Here is a 19,637-nt window from a genome sequence, read left to right on the forward strand (position 1 = left end):
ACATCTGGAATTTATATATAAATGTGTATAAATTCAGTTAAATAAAAAAAATGTAGTGACTGGGCACAACTGAGCAAAGAAGTAAAGGTAAATGTGAGGTATCAGTTACAGTACAATTCAAAAAGATAAAGAGATGAAAAATGTAAAAGACTGCTTGAAAGCTGGAAAATATTTCAGAAGAACAAGGTTAACAAAAATAAAACATGAAAAAATTATAATTTACCACATTTGCATATAGAGTAATGGTGAAAAATTATGTGATCATCTTAATAGATTCAGAAATAAAAGAATAAAATTTATGCTCATTGTAAACAACAATTAACAAAGAAATATAAGGAAATATATAATCAGATAAAGAAATTTTTAAAAATTATAATGGTGAATTATTGAAAGCTTTTTCTGCCTGTGACTGGGAAGTCAACAGGAATGCTAGTTATAACCACTGCTATTCAATTCTATACTGGAGGTCTTCGTCCATACAATAAGGAAGAAATAAAATTGCAAACATCTGTTGATAACACATTTTGAAATTTAAGAGTCCAAAATAATCTGCAGGTAAGTTATATGAAAATAAATGAGTTTAGCACAGTCGGTGAACAAAAATAAATTAAAATTTATAGCTATCAGCAACAAATTATTGGAAAATAAAAATTAAAAATTTCATGCCAATGATATAAAAAAGAATACCAAAAATCTAACAAAAGATGCACAAGACCTCTAAACTGACAACTACAAAAAATTATTGACCAAAACTAGGAATTACATCAATAAATAGAAGAAGGTATTATGATTATACATTCAATATTTTATGGATGCTAGTTTTTCAAAAATTAACCTTTAAATAAATTCAATGTAATCCCAATTAAAAATATCAGCGGATTGTATGTGTGTGTGAAAATTGACATGCTGGTTTAAAAATTTATATGAAAATTTATATAGAATTTGATCATGAAAGCAATTATGAATAAGAAAATAGCCTAGAGGATTTACATACCAAATATTAAGATTTATATAAAACTACTATAAGTTAGGTAATATGACATTGACATAAAAATAAAGAGACAAATGAGAGAGAAGAGCACAAGTAACAAATAGAGCCATAGATATGTAGGACAATGGAAAATTGGTCTTATCAATAACCAGTGCTTATTCAACTGGGTTTCCATATGGGATAAAAAGAATCTTGAGTGCTATCTTATACTACATACAAAATTGATTCCAGATGTATTGTTGATCTAAGAATGAAAAAAAAAAATCAAGATTCTAGAAAAGAAGAAGTAGGAGACTATCTTCATGAGGTTGTTAGTCAGGTACTTCAAGAGGACATAAAAAATGCTAATAATACAAAGATGATATATTGGATGACATTAAATAAAGAGCATCTATTGATTAAAAGATACCATTAAAATGAATGGAAGAGCATGACACAGAGAAAAGTGAAGATATCTAATTACAGATATCTAGAAATGAATTTAGAAATGAACTTCTAAAAATAGATTTAAAAGAGGCAGATAGTCAATAAAAATGGACAAAGACTTGAACAGGCACATTAAAAAGAAAAGAGGATATGCAAATGACAAGTCAACATATGAAAATGTTCTCAACTTCATTATAAGTGATAAATTAAAACTACAGTGTCTTTGTTAGTCAGTTTGGGCTGCTGTAACAGAATACCAAAGACTGAGTGGATTATAAACAACAGAATTCTTTTTCTCTCACAGTTTTGGAGGCTGGAAATCTGAGATCACTATGCCAGCATGGTTGGGTTCTGGTAAGGGCCCTCTTCTGGGTTGCAGACTGCTGACTTCTTGTTTTCTCACATGATGAAAAGAAAGCTAGCTAGCCCTCTGGCCTCTTCATATAAGGGCACTTATCCCATTCCTGAGGGCTCGACCTTCATGATCTAATTACCTCCCAAAGTTACCACCTCCTAGTAACATCAGATTGCAAGAGGTAGGATTTCAACATACGAATTTTGGGTGAAGAACAAACATTCTGCCCATAACAGTGTTATACTACTTTATTCCCGTTAGCATGGCTAAAATGTAGAAAGAGAGAGAGAGAGAGAATGAACCAAATGTTGGAAAAGACGTGGGGAAAAAGGAAACTCTCATATGCTCTACTTGGTAGATTCTGTAAAACTAAATATATGAATAATTTATGACCCAACAGTTACTCTCTTTTGGGTATATAACAAAATGGAATGTGTAGATATGTGCACCAAAAGGCATGTGCAATGATGGATAGAAGCACTATTTTTAATAGCTAGAATTGGAAACAACCCAGAAATGGTCGTCAGAAGTAGAGTGGATAAAATACATTGTGGTGTATTTATAAAATGGAATGAAGAGGAGAACTGAGCATGAATGTTATATGCAACCACACGGATCCATATTACAAGCATAATGTTGGATGAACGAAACCAGACTCAAGAGGAAATTCTCTATGTGATTCCATTTATCTAAAGTTCAATATTAGGCAATGGTGATCTAATAATAGTATTAGAAGTCAAGTTTCTTGTGGCTGTTGCAGGCTCAGAAGTGCATATGGGCAGTTGTGACTGGGTGTGGGAACGTAAGAGCATTTTGGAGGACTGGTGACACTTTGTTTTTGATAGGGTGTTGGTTACATAGCAGTGTTCATTTTTTGAAAATTCATTAAATTATAGTTACTTGTGCAATTTTCTATATGTATGTTATGCTTTTAATAAATGTTTACTTGAAGAAATACATGAAGAATAGTTTAAGAAGGTTAAACATGCCTAATAGCAGTACCAAGTAAAAACAGAAGAAAATGGAGAAGAGATGCACAAAATAATCTTAGCTGAGATTGTCCAGAAATAAGCGAAGACCTAAAGTCTCCAAAATTAAAAAAAAAAAAAAAAAAAAAAAGGAAAATAATTCAAGTATCTGTGTCAAGAATAGATCTAAGTACTATATAACCAATAGACAAAAACAGCTTCTGGGAAGCTAGATAAGAAGCAAAGCAAAATACACAATAAAATATATAATATGCATATTGTAATAAATAGAAAAAATTAAAGCAGAGAAGGAAGCTATCACATGTTAGGTCTGAGGAACAATGTTGAAATATTAAATGGGGCTTCCAGGGAAAACCCTGCTGAGTATAAAGGGACATAATATAGGGGTGCAGATACAGGAAAGTGGGTTGATGTAGTGGCGGGGCTTGGTGGAAGTAGAGAAAGTGAAACTTCCTTCTACAGGCATTGTGGCTAATTCTCTATAGTTAAATCATAATTCAATTACTAATTACCTGATTGTGAGGTGAATGCCCTGGTGTTATATAAAGACTCTGTAGAGCTTTCATAAGTGAAGCATAATGTTGCTTCCACTATCATTCTCTAATTATCTGAAAGAGTGAAATATCAAAGAAACATAACAAGACTGACAGACAGGAAACAGAAAATGCTTCTTTCTAGTATGTGTGTATAGAATTTATGCAAATAAACTCAGTGATTAGAAGGACCCAAGCAACACAGTAATATAGATTTTATAAAACTCAAAGTGAAAAATAAATCTGAAGCCATATAAAGTAGAAACTGACATTGTTCAAAAGAAGCATCCTTTGAACTGCATGATACTGGATTGAGTAGAGGACTTTGGTTTCTAGGGAAGATGAATTGTAACCAGAATATTAGCTAGAGAAGATGAACACTTGAATGTCTAGAAAAGTGACTTCGTGTTTAGAGTTTAAATTTTGTTTCAACATTTATTTTGAAAAATTCAAATATTGAAACACTAATTGTTAATATGTTGTATCATTTGCACTCTTCCTCTCTGCCTCTTTATGTGGGTGTCTCTCTCTCTCTCAGTCTCACACACTGATACACACATATTTATAAATTATTATTATTGTTGGAGAATATATTCTTAGGAGATATATTGTGTAACCATTTGAATCTAGCAGATATCTTTTACACTCAAATACTTTACCATGTATCTCCTAACAATGAAGATAATCTTCCTATATAACCACAAAAAATGATCAAATTCAGGAAATGTTTTATTGTTACAATATTATTATTATTATCTAGAATATAGTCTTTATTTTAAATTGTCCTTATGATATTCTACACCCAGAATCATCCATTGAATTTAGTTATCATGTTCCTTTAATATCCTTTAATCTAGAACAATTGCTCAGTCTTTCTTTGTCTTTCAGGGACATCAACCTTTTTGAACCTATTTGGTAGGATTAGTTTCAGTATTCGTTGATTCTCTGTCCTAACATGTGTGTGTCTAATCAGAACTACAAAAGTTAACCGGTCGTTATCCTCTCATCCTTCTTTGACAGGGAACAATGTAATGATTTTTTAAAAAATTTCCCATTGTGCTTTGAAAAGGCATTAATCACTCCAGTGGAAAAATATATTTAGTTGCTATTCTATCAAACATATGAATTAAAACACTTTAATAACCTCTTGTGACTGAAACATTTTAAACAATGTGTTTTTCTTCACATAATTAATATATACTATATATTTATAATTTCAGTGAGAATTATAAACCACGGAAAATTAGAATATATTCATTTTGCCTTTCATTTCATTATGAGTTTGAGAAAGAAAACATACAGCTTTTTAAACATGGTATTGATTTTACCTCAGTTATAATTCATATTTCAAACTCATTCATCATAATTTCAATGAAATGACAAATGAATTGTTCTTTAGTTCATATTAATTTTAAACCAATTTTGCATCCATAGAACACAGAATATAAAAATTCTAAGTGGACATTAGGCACTCTTTGCTGCAGACAAGTACTTTCAGATACTTTTGTATTCTGAAAGCTACAATTTGAACACGGTTTCAATGCAGATCAAATACACTTAGGACCCATCTTGTATTCATTCCTATTTTCAGGTGAAAAATGCTTTGAATACAAAATAACTGTTTTCATCTCTCTAGTAAGAATGCTAGTCTTTTTTCTTCTCCCACTTGCACATGATTTAAGAGAAAGTAAGTTGTTAATTGGAAAATGTTTTTGCACAGTTATGAACCTCTGATTATGTGCTGTCATCCATTTCACTTTATTTTTTTCACCTAACGGTGTAATGAGTGTTAAAGTTTAGTTCTTTCATCATTGGCACCTCTTCGTCATGGTTATTTAAGCCATTAATTTTTTCTCTAGGTTTCTTTTAACATCACCCCATTCCTCAAATGCTCTGCAGTTTAAAATTTCATGCTTAAGTTCCAGATTTTTAGTCTTTTCCAAACCCAAGCTGTCTCTTCATATACTTATCATTCTACTTCCACGTATTATTTGCAGCAATGGTGATTTTAACCCTTTATTTTTTGTTGCAAACTGTTAAAAGACAAACTTAGGCACATTAAAATGTTAGAGGTTTTTTTGTTGTTTGTTGTTTGTTTGTTTTGAGCAAACAGTGATTCGGGACTTGGACAGCACCAGACCAGAAGTAGTTCAGAACTCCACCTAGGGAGTGTGAGGTGAAAATTTATATAAGGTGTTCATGGACGCAAGACAATGAAAATACTTGCTTGGCTAAAGGGAAATGTTCCTAGTTAAATGTTAGTTGGTGGCCTATGCCTAGTTAAGCTTCAGTCTTGTTTCACTGTTTACACTGAGTTGGGTTTGGTTTGATTACATAGGCACTGGAGTTGCCTCAGCATAATGGCCTCCTAATTATTTTTAAGTTTTGGCAATTATGAACAAGATACCTGTAAACATTCATGTGCAGGATTTTGAGTAGACATAAGTGTTCATTTCATCTGGTTAAATAACAAAGAATGTGATCACTGGATCATATAGAAAGAATATGTTTAGTTTTGTTAAAATACTGACAAAATACTTTCCATAGTGGCTGTGCCATTTTGTATTCCCACCAGCAAGGAACAAGAGTACTTTTGCTTTTCGTCCTCACCACTATTTGGTATTGTCAGTGTTTTGCTCTTTGATCATTCTAATAGGTAGGTAGTGGTATCCCATTGTTGTTTTCATTTGTAATTCCCTAATGACATATGATGTGGAACATCTTTTCATATGCTTGTTTGCCATTATATAATCTTCTTTGGCAAGGTATCCATTCAGGTATTTTACTCATCTTTTTTTTTTTTTTTTTTTTATGGAGTCTTGCTCTGTCACCCAGGCTGGAGTGCAGTGGTGTGATCTCAGCTCACTGCAAGCTCCAACTCCTGGGGTCATGCCATTCTCCTGCCTCAGCCTCCCCAGTAGCTGGGACCACAGGCGCCCACCACCATACCTGGCTAATTTTTTGTATTTTTTAGTAGAGACAGAGTTTCACCATGTTAGTCAGGATGGTCCCGATCTCCTGACCTTGTGATCCACCCACCTCGGCCTCCCAAAGTGCTAGGATTACAGGTGTGAACCACCGCGCCTGGCCCCATCTTTTATTTTGTTATTGTTTAGTTTTAAGACTTCTTCATATATTTTGTATAACATTCCTTTGTCAGTAATATGGTTTGGCTCTGTGTTCCTACCCAAATCTCCTGATGAATTATGATCTTCTGCATTGGAGGAGGGGCTTGGTGCTTGGTGCTTGGTGGGAGGTAATTGAATCACAGGGAAAGGTTTCCCCCTTGCTGTCCTCATGATAGTGAGTGAATTCTCATCTGGTTTTTCAAAAGTGTGTGGCACTTTCCCTCCTTGCTCTCTCTCTCTCTTCCCTACCTGCTGGCCATGTGAAAATGTGCTTGCTTCCCTTTTACTTTCCACCATGATTGCAAGTTTCCTGAGGCCTCCCAGCCAATGCTTCCTGTACAGCCTGTGGAACTCTGTGCCAGTTAAACCTCTTTTCTGTATAAATTACCCAGTCTCGGGTAGTTCTTTATAGCAATGTGAGAACAGACTAATATAATTAAATATGTCTTTTACAAATATTTTCTTGGTGTCTGTAGCTAGTCTTCTCATTTTCTTGACAGTGTCTTTTGCAGAACAAAAGTTTTTAATTTTAGTGAAATACAATTTGCTTTTTCATGGACCATGCCTTTGGTATTGTTGTATGTAAAATGTTGACATGGGAAACATTTCCTTGTTCCCCTTGCAGGGTGTGCAACAGGGGGAGTGGCTCACTTCTTCAGTGCCCCACTGCTCAAACCTCTGGGAGGAGAATGTAGATGGGCAGTTTGTGGGGCTCCATCTGCATAGCAGTGTCTACGGGGGAATGCTTAAAGCTCCTGAAGCCTCAGTGGGCATGTGTTACAGTGTGCCCTTTCCGTTTAGCCATCCATATGTGGCTTGTGTCTATAAGCTCAATTAGACCCTCTGCCTCAGGGCTTTCTGTATCCTGGGCTACTTGCCTTGGTGTACTGGAAGAATTATATCACATGTGAGCTTGGAGAATGAATGTAAGGTTTTATTGTGTGGAAGTAGTTCTCAGCAGATGGGAGAGCCAGAAGGGGATGTAGTGTGAAGGTGGTTTTCCCCCGGAGTCAGGCTGCTCAGCAGCCGGGCTCTCCTCTGACTGCCCCGGCAAACTCCATGTTGTTCCAGTGGTGGATGGCCTGCCAACATCTGCTGATGTCTGCTGGTGTGTTCTTCCACTGGTGTGTTCCTCTTGACATCCAGCTGCTTGTGTCTCCGCCCACTAGGGTCTCGGGGTTTTTATAGGCACAGAATGGAGGCATGGTGGGCCAGGGTGGTCTTGGGAAATGCAACATTTGGGCACAAAAACAAATGCCTGTCCTTACCTAGGTCTGTGGGTGGAGCCCTAACCATGGGCCCTGCCCTTCTCTTCCCAGCCCTTCCCTGCCCCACTCCTATATCAATGTCGTTGCCAAATACAAGGTCATCTAGATTTTCTTTTGTGTTATCTCCTAGGAGTGTTCTGTTTTTGCATTTTACACTGAGGTCTGTGATCTCTTTTGAGCTAATTTTTGTGAAGGTTGTAAGATCTGTGTCCAGATATTTTTTTTTTCTATCGATCTGTTTGTTTCTTTTTTCCACCAATAAAATACTGTCTTGATAACTGCAGCTTTATAGTAAGACTTGAAGTACTGTAGTAGGCATTTTTTCTATAGTAAACAGTAGGCGTGTTTTAGAACCAAATATACCAGCTTTATATGTTTGTCAGAGCATTCTATTTTTTCTATATTAGGCATAATTTCTAAAACATCGTCAGGAATTCTTTCTAGACATTTTGAAAGACTTCACTGACTTTCTTATTATATAAAACAGCAATATAAATATCATCTCAGATACTTCTTTGTATATAGTCAGGATATATTCCTAAGACAAAATTCTAAGCATGATATTCCTTTGTATTTTCTTTTAGTTACTCTAATATTCCAGATTTTTAAACATTTAAACATGTAACTTTGCATGGGCACATAACATGAAGATATATATATATTTATTTTTACAAATGCAAAACTGATTATTCCAGTACTGGCAAATTTTGAATCCCTTTTCTGTTGATTAAAATGCCAGCTTACACACTAAATGTCTATTTTAAGCCTGGCAAGCTTCTTTTTCATTAAAGTTACCACCTGTTTTTAAGCTTAAGCCATGTTGTTTTAAATACTATATATTTATATTGTTTTATAATGTGTGGTACTATCTCAGTTTTCTAAATCTTTCTAAGAATGATCTTCAATTTAGTCTCCTTCAGATCTAGGAGCCTTTGGGGAAGAGTATAGGGAGAATGGCTGCAGGGAATACCTTAAGAAGAGTTTCATTTCTTTCCTGTGCTCTACATAAAGCCTGATCCCTCCACCTCTCTTCTACTTCTGTAGTGTCCATCCTAGTATCTCCTTTTGGTCTGATTCCTATGTCTGAAACAAAGTTGACTATGCTTACTTCTAAGTTGGTGCTGAGCATGGTGCCAGGACTGAAACCTGGGACCTCTCAATACTACTCGGACTCCAGTATATTATTCTCAATGATACCACACTAATTCCTCATTTTTAGAGAATGGCAAACTTTCAACTTCCTGAAGTCAATATTTTTTCTTGGAAGTTATTTGGGGATGGGAAACAGAAGGCCTGAATTCACTCTCTTACCCTCCCTTCAGTCCATTGCTGTCCCTGTTATGTCAAGCAGTAATTCTTTGAAAATTTCAGGAGATTAGTATCCTATTGTCACAGGATCTTTGAAGTCTTGCTTTTCTGACCTGAGACCTCTGGCTGGTGGTGCCTTTGCCTGAGTTTTTCTCAGGCTCGCTGGGCTGGTTCTGCCCACTCAGCCTCACAGGCTGTGCTCAGCTCACTCTACTGGCCTGGATCCCATGCCTGCCAAGGAAGAGTCAGGCATGGAGCAGGAAGGATGTGTGAGCAAGTGTGGGCTCCAGATTCTGCGCAGTCAGACATGCTGGCTGCTGTAGCGGGGTGGGCAGCTCCAGTGCCAACATGGCTGTCAGCTCTCTGTGAGGCTGCAGCTGGATCAGGTGTACACAAGCAGCTTCCCCTGCTGGCTCCAGGACATGCAGTGGCACCTGGAAGCTTGGAGATGCCAGGTACTGCAGGACTCCAAAGAGGGAGTCAAGCTCTGACTCAGGGATCTCCCAAGTCTGGGATCCCTGAAGGGTCGCAGCTCTTCTCTCCTTCTCTTTGTCCACAAGGTGGTGAGCAAGTGCACGTTTCAGCCCTGTTTGTGTTCTAGCTCTTTTAACTCCACCATTTAGTGGGTCCTGAGTTCTTGCTCTGTGACCAGGAAGAATGAGGTACACAGACAAGTGGAGGATGAACAAGATGAAGGGAAGTTTTATTGGGCAATAGAACAGTTTGCGGGAGACCCACAGGGGGTAGCTCCTTTCCACAGCAGAGGGTTCTGATGAGTGTTCAGCTCCTATAGCAGAGAGAAGACCCTGGATTGGGAAGCTCCTCTCTGCAGGCAGGTCATCCCATTGTCTTCCCAGCTCTCAGCAGAGAGGAGACCCTGGAGTGGGTTGCTTCTCTCTACAGCTGGTAGTCCTGGTAACTCTGCAGGTCTCTGAAGCTCTCAGCAGATAGGAGGCCCTAGAGTGAGTAGCTCCTCTCCGCTGTTGGTCATCTTGACATCTCCTTCTATCAACAGTAAGGGTTGCTCTTCTCTGCAGTTGGTTGTCCAGTTATCTGCTCATGTCTGGCTGAGTCTGGGGCTTTTATGGGCCTCAGAGGGAAGGCATTACATGCCAATTTGTCTATGGGCAGCCATGGGCAGGCCCAGAAAAGGCACCACAAGTTCCCACTCTGGTTTGTGGGACTGGCAGCCTGACCCAGCCTTGAGGCTATTCCTGGCCTAAAAAAGGTGAGGCCTCTGTGGAGACCTGCCCCATTCCACCCAGGAATCTGTCTGCCTCCAGCTGTCCTTCATGGTGCCCAGGCTCCACCTGACTTTGCTCCAAAATTGGAGAAGGTGCAGAGAGCAGGGAGAAGCCAGGCAGCAGGAGCAGGCCTTCTGAGCCTGTGAGGGCATGAGGGTCTTCCTGGGTCCCCAAGTGTGTAGGGATGTGTAAGTCTGCAGCCAGGGTTTGGGCAGCTACAGCTGCAGCTGTGCCTAGAGGTGGCGGGGCTCTTGCCTGCTCTATGGAGTGGGAGACCTGGCTCTGCAGCTGCAGTTTGGGTAGCTGCAGTGGCACCCGGGGAGCTTCTGCCTCAACTTAGTGGTGGTAGGGCTCCCACTTGTCCCCAGCTCCTACAGGCTCCATGGAGTGTGCAGCCCTGGCCGCACCTCCCTGCTGCAGCCTGTCTGATGGCAGTCTCAGGCTGTCTGCAGCAGCTGCTGCCATCACTATCTCTGTTCTTCAACTTTAACACATGATTTTCTCTAATTGTATGTTTTATTAGTAGTTTCCATGGGAATTTGAGTAGGAAGAATTCTTGATTGCAGTAAGAGAGAAAAACAATATCAGATGGAGAGTCTCTCAACTCCACTACATTTTATTCATAATTTATATATATCTGGATTTGTCTTATAATCCTTCGCAACTCTTGGAATAAATCACTCCTTTTCACTTATTCTGATACCTCCATATATACTCTAGATCTTATTTCCTTCTGTATTCTCTGGCACATTTCACTATCAGTTATTTCTCTCTCAAGTACAAGGTAATCCCTGTTGTCTTTTAGTTTCTAATATTTTCTGTTAACAAAAGAAAAATAAAATTGTAAGAAAGATCTCTATTTCCTATTTTTGAAACTAAATGTCTTAAAATGAAGTTTGTTGCTATTCTACCTCCTCCCTTCCCCTCCCCTCACCTCGCCTTCCCTCCCCTCCCCTCCTCTTCCCTCCCCTCCCCTCCTCTTCCCCCTCCTCCCCTCCTCTTCCCTCTCCTCCCCTCCCCTCCCTTCTCCTCTCCTCTCCTCTCCTCTCCTCTCCTCTCCTTTTCCCTTCACTTCTCAATATTCTCCAGTATGGATTATATGCATTTTAATTTACCTCAACTAAACTAATTAATATCCATTTCTCTTAATATAATGGGCATATTTCTGTCCACTTCACTTTTCAGTAGTACTGAAATCTTAAAACCAGACATATACATTCACTTCTCTTGGCTCTCCTAACATACCACTCTCTGATGTTCTGATCTCTTTTATAGGCTCCTACCCCATATCTGGCTATGAATTTGAGAGTTCATAAAGTCTTGAACCTGAATCTTTTTCTCATTCTATAATCTCTCAGTAGTCTATTTGTAGATAACCCACACATTTTCATTTTTTACCCATACTTCCCCCTCTGAACATTGGTCTATAGTTTCTTTCCTGCCTCCAGAAGGTAATTCTAACCTGAAAAACATCTTGATGAGTAACTCTTACTTAAAAATATGTATATAAATAAATATTAATAATTCCTTTTGAAATTAGTAGTACACAATTATTTTAGTAAATAAGTGCATGTAGGATATTTAATATTTATACAATAAAAACATTAATGTAAAATACAATAATAAGTGATTTTACAAAAGCAATAATCTCTTACCAACTTTGTAATAAACTTTAATGGCCTCTCATTACTTTTGTCATCACCAGAATCCTTAACATGCCCTACACAGGTCTATGGCATCATCCCTCATGAGGCCTACCTTGCTCCGTGCCACTCTAGGCTTATTAGCGTTCTTTCAGTTACTACAACATGCTACAGGATCTTTGCCTGTGTTGATCTCTGAGTCTGGAGTGCCTCCCCAACCCTATTCCCCACCGTTGCCTGATTAAGTCCTGTCTTTACTTCAGATTTCAATTCAATTGTCATGTCCTTATTGAACCCTCTGATCTCCTTTACTTGGTCCATTCTTCTTATTTTGTCTCTATGTACCTCTTCTTGGGAGTTCTTATCAATGTTTGATTTTATATGCATTTTATGATTATCTCATTATTGGTAATAGATTTTATGAAACCTGGGATTATGTATTTTTGGCTGACAATTTTATTATTAGATTTCTGTACAGTGCCTGATATATAATAGGCACTTGATGTTCACTCATGGAATAAATAAAAGGAGGAGGGAATAAGTGGAAGTTTCCCAATTTTCCTTCTATAAATCATGAAATATTTTGGATTATGACTAAAGCTTGGGGGTAATTTTATGAATGTTCGTTTTTTCTTTTGTAATATTTTTCTAAGCGATTTGACTTATATGTATATTTCTCTTTAGTTCCATAGTTATTCGATAGGCTCTTTTTAGATTTTTTAATGATTGAGGGACTACCTCACAAACTTTCTTCAGTTCCAATTTTATATTTTTTCTGAAACTTAATTTTGTTCATATTATAAATAAGTATTGGTGACTTTTTACAATATAGCTTCAAATTAATGCTACTTTCCTTTAGGATATGTTGTTTGCATTGGAATTGTGTTTCTGTTTGTTTATGCTTTTAAAAGAAGGCGTCTGTGCAAAACCAAAACTTCCCAACAGTAGGACATCTGGATTGCCCTGGCTCTGTGCTCTCACCCTGATCATGGAAATACTATTCCTTTTAATTTTATCCTAATGATATGCTAAAATAATCTACCTCAATGAACTTTTACTGTGTTTACAGACTGCTGGACTGAGGGCAAATTCTAACTGCCCTATTTACCACTGCCCTAATTATAAGAATAAAAGTTTATTTTTAATTAATTTGATGTAAATATTTACTCACTGGGAGACATTACACAAGATGATAATGAGGAGGAGGATAATAGTAATAGACACATATGGTTTTGATAGGCCATGCTTGATATGCTTTATACATTATTAACTCATGTAATCCTCATAAAAATATCTTATTATTTTAGCATCTTCTCTTTCCAAGTGTAAAGACCAAAGCACCTAGCAGGGTACGGTGTTGCATACCTGTAGTCCCAGCTGCTTGAGTGGCAGAGGTGGGAGAATCCCGGGCTTGAGCCTGTGAGACTGAGGCTGCAGTGAGCTGAGATTGAGCCACTGCACTCCAGCTTGGGCAACAGAGTGAGACCCTGTCTCAAGAAAAACGACAACAGCTACAAAACCAAAGCACAGAGATAGTAAGTTGTTTAAGAACACATAGAAAGCAGATAGCAGGAGTAGGGTTTCAACCAATGAAAGGCTCATGCTTTTGACCACTAAGCTATATTGCCTTTTTAAGATAAAGGACTACTTTCCATACCATAACTCAATTATTATAACCCCTAAACCTACATAAAATAGATCGCTTTGACTCCATTTGAAAAGTGATGAAACCTAAGTTCAGAAAGGGGAGGTAACATTTTGAAGTCCACAGACATTGAAAATGTCTGAGTCAAAATTTCTACCGAGATATATGAATTATCTTTCCACATGAAGCTGACTTTAAACCTGTAACTCTCATTCTATTACATGAAGACAGGCAATGAAAAACTGTAAATCTAAGAATGCAATATTCTCAACTTGTGCCTACTAAATATGTATCTCAATTTCTAACTTTTTAATATATCCTATTATATGACGTTCTTGTGGAGGAGAAGATTTAAAAAAGAGGATCATTGATAATAGCTATGTTAGGACTAATACATATCACATAAGAGGCACTCAAATAAATATTGATTGAATGACTATTCCATTAATTTCATTCTTCAATCAGCTCCTTTTTGCAAGAAATTTGGTGGACAGTCCTCAGAGCAATGGAAATAAGAGTTTGTTTTAGTTTTAAAAGTTCCTTTGAATTTTTGTCTGTCTTGATGTTTTCATTGGTATGTTGAATGGTGAATGTAAATTGACTTTATCTTGTTACTGCATGTTAATAGTTGGAAAATAGGCAGATAATATGCATTTAACAAACATTTGTTGAAAGAATAAATGCTGAGAGAAGACACATCTGGAAAGTCAATATCTGCTTTCATTGGAAGCAAGATTTATTTTGGGAATAAAAATTATTTGATATTAATACATGCAAAAATGTACATATTGCTTTTTTTAAAAGAAATTTTAGATTTCATCAAAGGTTTTTGCCTCTACCAAATATATATGACTTTTAGAAGAATATTAAACATGCATTAAGTTCATGACTTATAACTTTTATATATTTTATTTTATTTTTTACTTTTGGATATTTTAAATTATACTTAGGTATGTTAGCCCTAGGAATCCAAACATGTAAGATATCAATAAATGGTTTTGGTAAGTTATTTTATGTTAATGAGTTCATTATTGAATAATGTAAAATAATATTTCAAAGTTTATGAATGATACAATTAAAATATGCTATTCGTTTTTTTAATGTCCACAGCTCAGTCCGTTTTTAAGGCATACTGTTCTGAAGAGAACATTTAATGTAACTCTGCCAAATTCTTTCTTCATTGATAGAGAAAACACTTCCACTCTAGAACAAAAAGCCAAACAAAAACACCAAGGAGGCAAAATAGAATCTTCTAAATGGTGAGTGTATCAGTTCGTTCTCTCACTGATATAAAGAAATGCACAAGACTGGATAATTTATAAAGGAAAGAGGTTTAATTGACTCATTTTCACATGACTAGGGAGGTCTCAGGAAACTTACAATCATGGTGGAAGGCAAATGAGAAGCAAGTACCTTCTTCACAAGGTGGCAGAAAAGAGAAGGAAGAGGAACTGCCAAACACTTATAAAACCATCAGATCTCATGAGAACTAAGTCACTATCATAAGAACAGCATGGGGGAAACCACCCCCATGATCCAATTACCTCCCATCAGATCCCTCCTTTGACACGTGGGGATTATAGTTTGAGATGAGTTTGGGTGGGGACACAGAGCCAAACCATATTATTCTGCCCCGGGACCCTCCCAAATCTTATGTCTTTTTACATTGCAAAACAAATCTTGCCTTCCCAAACTCTTACTTCAGCATTAGCTCAAAAGCCCATAGTCCAATGTCTATCTGAGACAAGGCAAGTCCCTACCACCTATGAGCTTGTAAAATCAAAAGCAACTTAGTTACTAAGATACAGTATGGGGACAGGCACTGGATAAATGCTCCCATTTCAAATGGGAGAAATTGGCCAAAACCAAGGGGCTATAGGCCACATGCAAGTCTGAAAGCCAACAGGGCAGTGATTAAATCCTAAAGCTCCAAAATAATCTCCTTTGACTCCATGTCTCACATCCAGGGCATGCTGATGCAATGGGGAGGGGACTCCCACAGCCTTGGGCAGCTCCTTTACTGACTGGTGTTGAGTGTGTGCAGCTTTTCTAGCTGCAGAGTGCAAGCTGTCAGTAGAGCTACTATTCTGGGGTCCGGAGAAGGTGGCTTTCTTCTCACAGCTCCACTAGGAAATGCACCAGTGGGGACTCTTTGAGGGGCCTCCAATCCCACATTTCCCTTCCACACTGCTCTAGCAGAGATTCTCTAAAAGGGCTCTGACCCTGTGAAAGAATTCTGCCTGGACATCCAGGCATTTCCATACATCCTCTGAAATCTAAGCAGAGGTTCCCAAACTGCAATTCTTGACTTGTGTGCACCCTCAGGCCAAACACTACATGTAAACCACCAAATCTTGGAGCTTGCACCCTCTGAAGCAACAGTTTGGACCATACCTTGCCCCTTTTAGCCACGGCTGGAGCTGAAGCAGCGGGACACAGGACACCATATCCTGAGGCTGGACACAGCAGTGGAAACCCTGGTCCCAGCCCACAGAACCATTTTTTCCCTCCTAGGCCTCCAGGCCTGTGATGGCAGGGGCTGCCACCAAGGTCTCTTGATGTGCCCTGGAGACATTTTCCCAATTTTGTTGGCAATTAACATTTGGCTCCTTATTACTTATGCATATCTCTGCAGCTGGCTTTAATTTCTCCCCAGAAAATAGATTTTTCTTTTCTACCACATGGTAAGGCTGCAAATTTTTCAAACTTTTATGCTCCACTTCCCTTTTAAATATAAGTTACAATTTTAGATCATCTCTCTCAAGTTCAATGTTCCACAGATTTCCACGGCACGAGGAAAATTCTGCCAGTCACTTTGCTAAAGCACAGCAAGAGTGATCTTTACTCCAGTTCCCAATAAGTTCCTCATCTCCTTCTGAGACCACCTCAGCCTAAACTTCATTGTCCACATCACTATCAGCATTTTGGTGAAAACCATTTAACAAGTTTCTAGGAAGTTCCAAACTTTTTCTCATCTTACTGTCTTCTTCTGAACCCTCCAAACTGTTCCAACCTCTGCCTGTTACCCAGTTCCAAAGTTGCTTCCACATTTTCAGGTTATCTTTATAGCAGTACCCCACTTCTTGTACCAATTTACTGTCCAGTCTCATACTGCTATAAAGAAGTACCCGAGACTGGGTAATTTATAAAGGAAAGAGTTTTAACTGATTCACAGTTCAGCATGGCTGGGGAGGCCTCAGGAAACTTACAATAATGGTGAAAGGCAAAGGAGAAGCAATTACCTTCTTCACAATGTGGCAGAAAAGACAGAGGGAAGAGGAACTGCCAACACTTATCAAACCATCAGATCTCATGAGAACTCAGTCACTATCATGAGAACAGCATGGGAGAAACCGCACCCATCATCCAATCAACTCCCACCAGGTCTCTCCATTGATACATGGGATTTCAATTTGAGATGAGATTTGGGTGGGAATACAGAGTCAAACCATGTCAGTGAGTACACCTGTCCTCCCCGAGTTATATGGTTACTACATTTTTACAATCCATAAATTAACTGCCATAAACAATCTCTTGGTCAGGATATATTTTTCTGTCCTCAAAGCAATATATTTGTATCCCTGTTCTAGAAATTGGTTGTGTTTATGGCCCCAAGGTGTAATTAACAGATTATAATAGAAGACAATCTGCAGTATTCTAGAGATAAGTGCTAATCTGGTCAGGAATAGCCAGTACATGATCTTTACATTTTTATAAAGTCTGTTTTTCATTTGCCTTTAATAACAAGATAAAATAGTTACCTTAATCAGGTGAGTTGCTTTTTAATTAACCTATCTTTTTAATACAAATAAATTTTTGTAATGTTATGCTTTAGTCAGTTGTTGTAGGATTATATCTTATTTTAGCATGTAGACTTTTTTGGTCAAATTGCGTTATGAAGCAGTTTTGAATTAAAAGTTGGTATGCTTAATAGAGACGGGGTTTCACCGTGTTAGCCAGGATGGTCTCAATCTCCTGACCTTGTGATCTGCCTGCCTCAGCCTCCCAAAGTGCTGTGATTACAGGCGTGAGCCACTGCACCCGGTCTACTTAGGTTATTTTTATTTTGATTTACCCACATATTTAACTCTTTCATTGTTCTTTCCTTCTCTCATTTCTGTGCTTCTCTTTAGATCATTAGTCTTCTGTCTAATGAACTCCTTTAAATATGTATGTTTGCACAGGTTTGCTGTTGATGAGTTTTCTCAGTTGTTTGGCTGAAAACATCTTTATTTAATTTCCCTTTTTGAAGGATATTTTTGCTGAATAAACAAGTACAGTTTGGCATATTTTCTTTGAGCATTTACAAAATGTCATTCTATTGTTTTCTGCCCTCCATAGTTTCTAATGAAGTGTCTTTCCTTTGAAGATAATGTCTTTTATTTATCTGACTGCTTTTACAACATTTTTATGCATTTAAAAAAAGGTCAGTTTTACTCTAATGCTTTTAGATTTTCCTACCTTATGCCCCAGTTCTCCTTGGTGTTTGTTAATACTCTGGATTGTGTGGGTTGATGTCTTTCTATTGGCTCTGAAAGTTTCTCACCTATTATCTTTTCAAATATTGCTTCTTTAACATTTCTCTCTTCTCTTGTTATACAAATACAATTACAGATATTAAATTGTCTCATGTGTCTTGTATGCTCTTTTGTATATTATAGATTCTCTTTAGTTTTTGAATGTCAGTCTGTATATTTTATAATGATCTCTCCTTAGTTCAAAAATCCTCTCTTTAACTGTTTAAACACATCTATTGCATTCTTAATTTAAATGTTAGCATTTTCAGTTCTGTAATTTCCATTGGCTTATTATTTATAAATTCCAGTTGCATAGTGAGATTCTTGATCTTGCTAACAATTTTGTTCAGCATTTTATTCTTTGTTATTTTAAAATCTATGATGGATATCTCCAACTCTAATTCACCTTTGTATCTGCTTATATTATGTTTTAGTTTTCTGTTTTTTGATTCTGACTTCTGACATGCCTAGTAAGTTTGATCACATGTAGAATATTGCTAATGAAAAATTATAGATATAATTTGATGTTTTGTCTCATATTTTCTTCCTTCAGGGAGGATTTCCTTTAGATTTTTCTCAGGTACCTTAAATATGGGGCAGACCTGCTTTTCCATTATGGGGTTGTGCTTGTCCGGAGCTGAGTTTCACATTTTTGTTAAGAGTTGATATAATTCTTGTTACCTATGTTTTTGGAGTATAACCTTCTTTTATTCTATTTATAATAAGAAGTCAGGGATATTAACTAGAGTCCCTTCTCCAATTTTTTCTTCTTCAATCCTGGGAAACTGCCAAATACTCTGTTTTGCTGCCCATACCTTTAGCTGCTACTCTTGACTCCATTTGATATCCTATTAGCCCTATACCAGATAAAATTTAGCAAACGTCTTAAGGAGGAACATGACACGATGCTAAAATTCCCTTATTCTTCTCCCTTTTTCTTTGTAATTTAGTTTCTTGACATCCTGCTTTCTTAAACTACAAGTTTTATCTTTAGACATCCCAATAAGGCCAAAGTCTTAGCTTAGGTTTTTATTTGCCTTGTGGCTGTCTTCTTGGTCTTTTGGCCTTGTGCTATTTAGAAACTAAAAGATTCCTCAAGGGAAATGTAAGGCTCACCTCAGTATTACGCCTGCCTCACTATTCTCACGAAATTTCTGGCCCCTCAAAACCTGGTTGTCTGTATAGTTTTCCATTCAGTTAAATAGGTTTAAACAGAAATAAATTCTATAGATTTTATGTATTGCATGGCCTGCAACAAGTTATTCTTTGCCATGTCTGAATTTCTTTACCAGTTTGTCAAGCTCCTTTCCTTTCATCTCTCAATTTATGAAATCCTATATCTTCAATGAATAGTTACAATTAAAAAAGAATATATCCTAGATATGAGGTATCCTGCCATGTAACTATTTGCTCATAATTCTATAAAAAGCACACACCATTTTTAAGGAAATATATTTATTTATTAAACGTACTTGCAGATTTATCTTTTGAGAATTACCATTGTCACATTAGAAACTAAGATTATGTTAAGGTTGTATGTTTCATTATTTAACTATTTTTTCATGGTGTCACACAAAAATAAGCCCTTAG

The 19,637-nt window shown here is 37.2% G+C and overlaps 1 long non-coding RNA gene across 1 annotated transcript in view; it reads right to left on the reverse strand.

The window, feature by feature from the left end:
* Positions 1-19,637, reverse strand: part of LOC112625445 — a 55,371-nt gene that overhangs the window by 32,358 nt on the left and 3,376 nt on the right. The window lies entirely within an intron of this gene.

This window comes from Theropithecus gelada, chromosome 5 (genome assembly GCF_003255815.1).
Source record: "Theropithecus gelada isolate Dixy chromosome 5, Tgel_1.0, whole genome shotgun sequence".
NCBI lineage: Eukaryota > Metazoa > Chordata > Mammalia > Primates > Cercopithecidae > Theropithecus > Theropithecus gelada.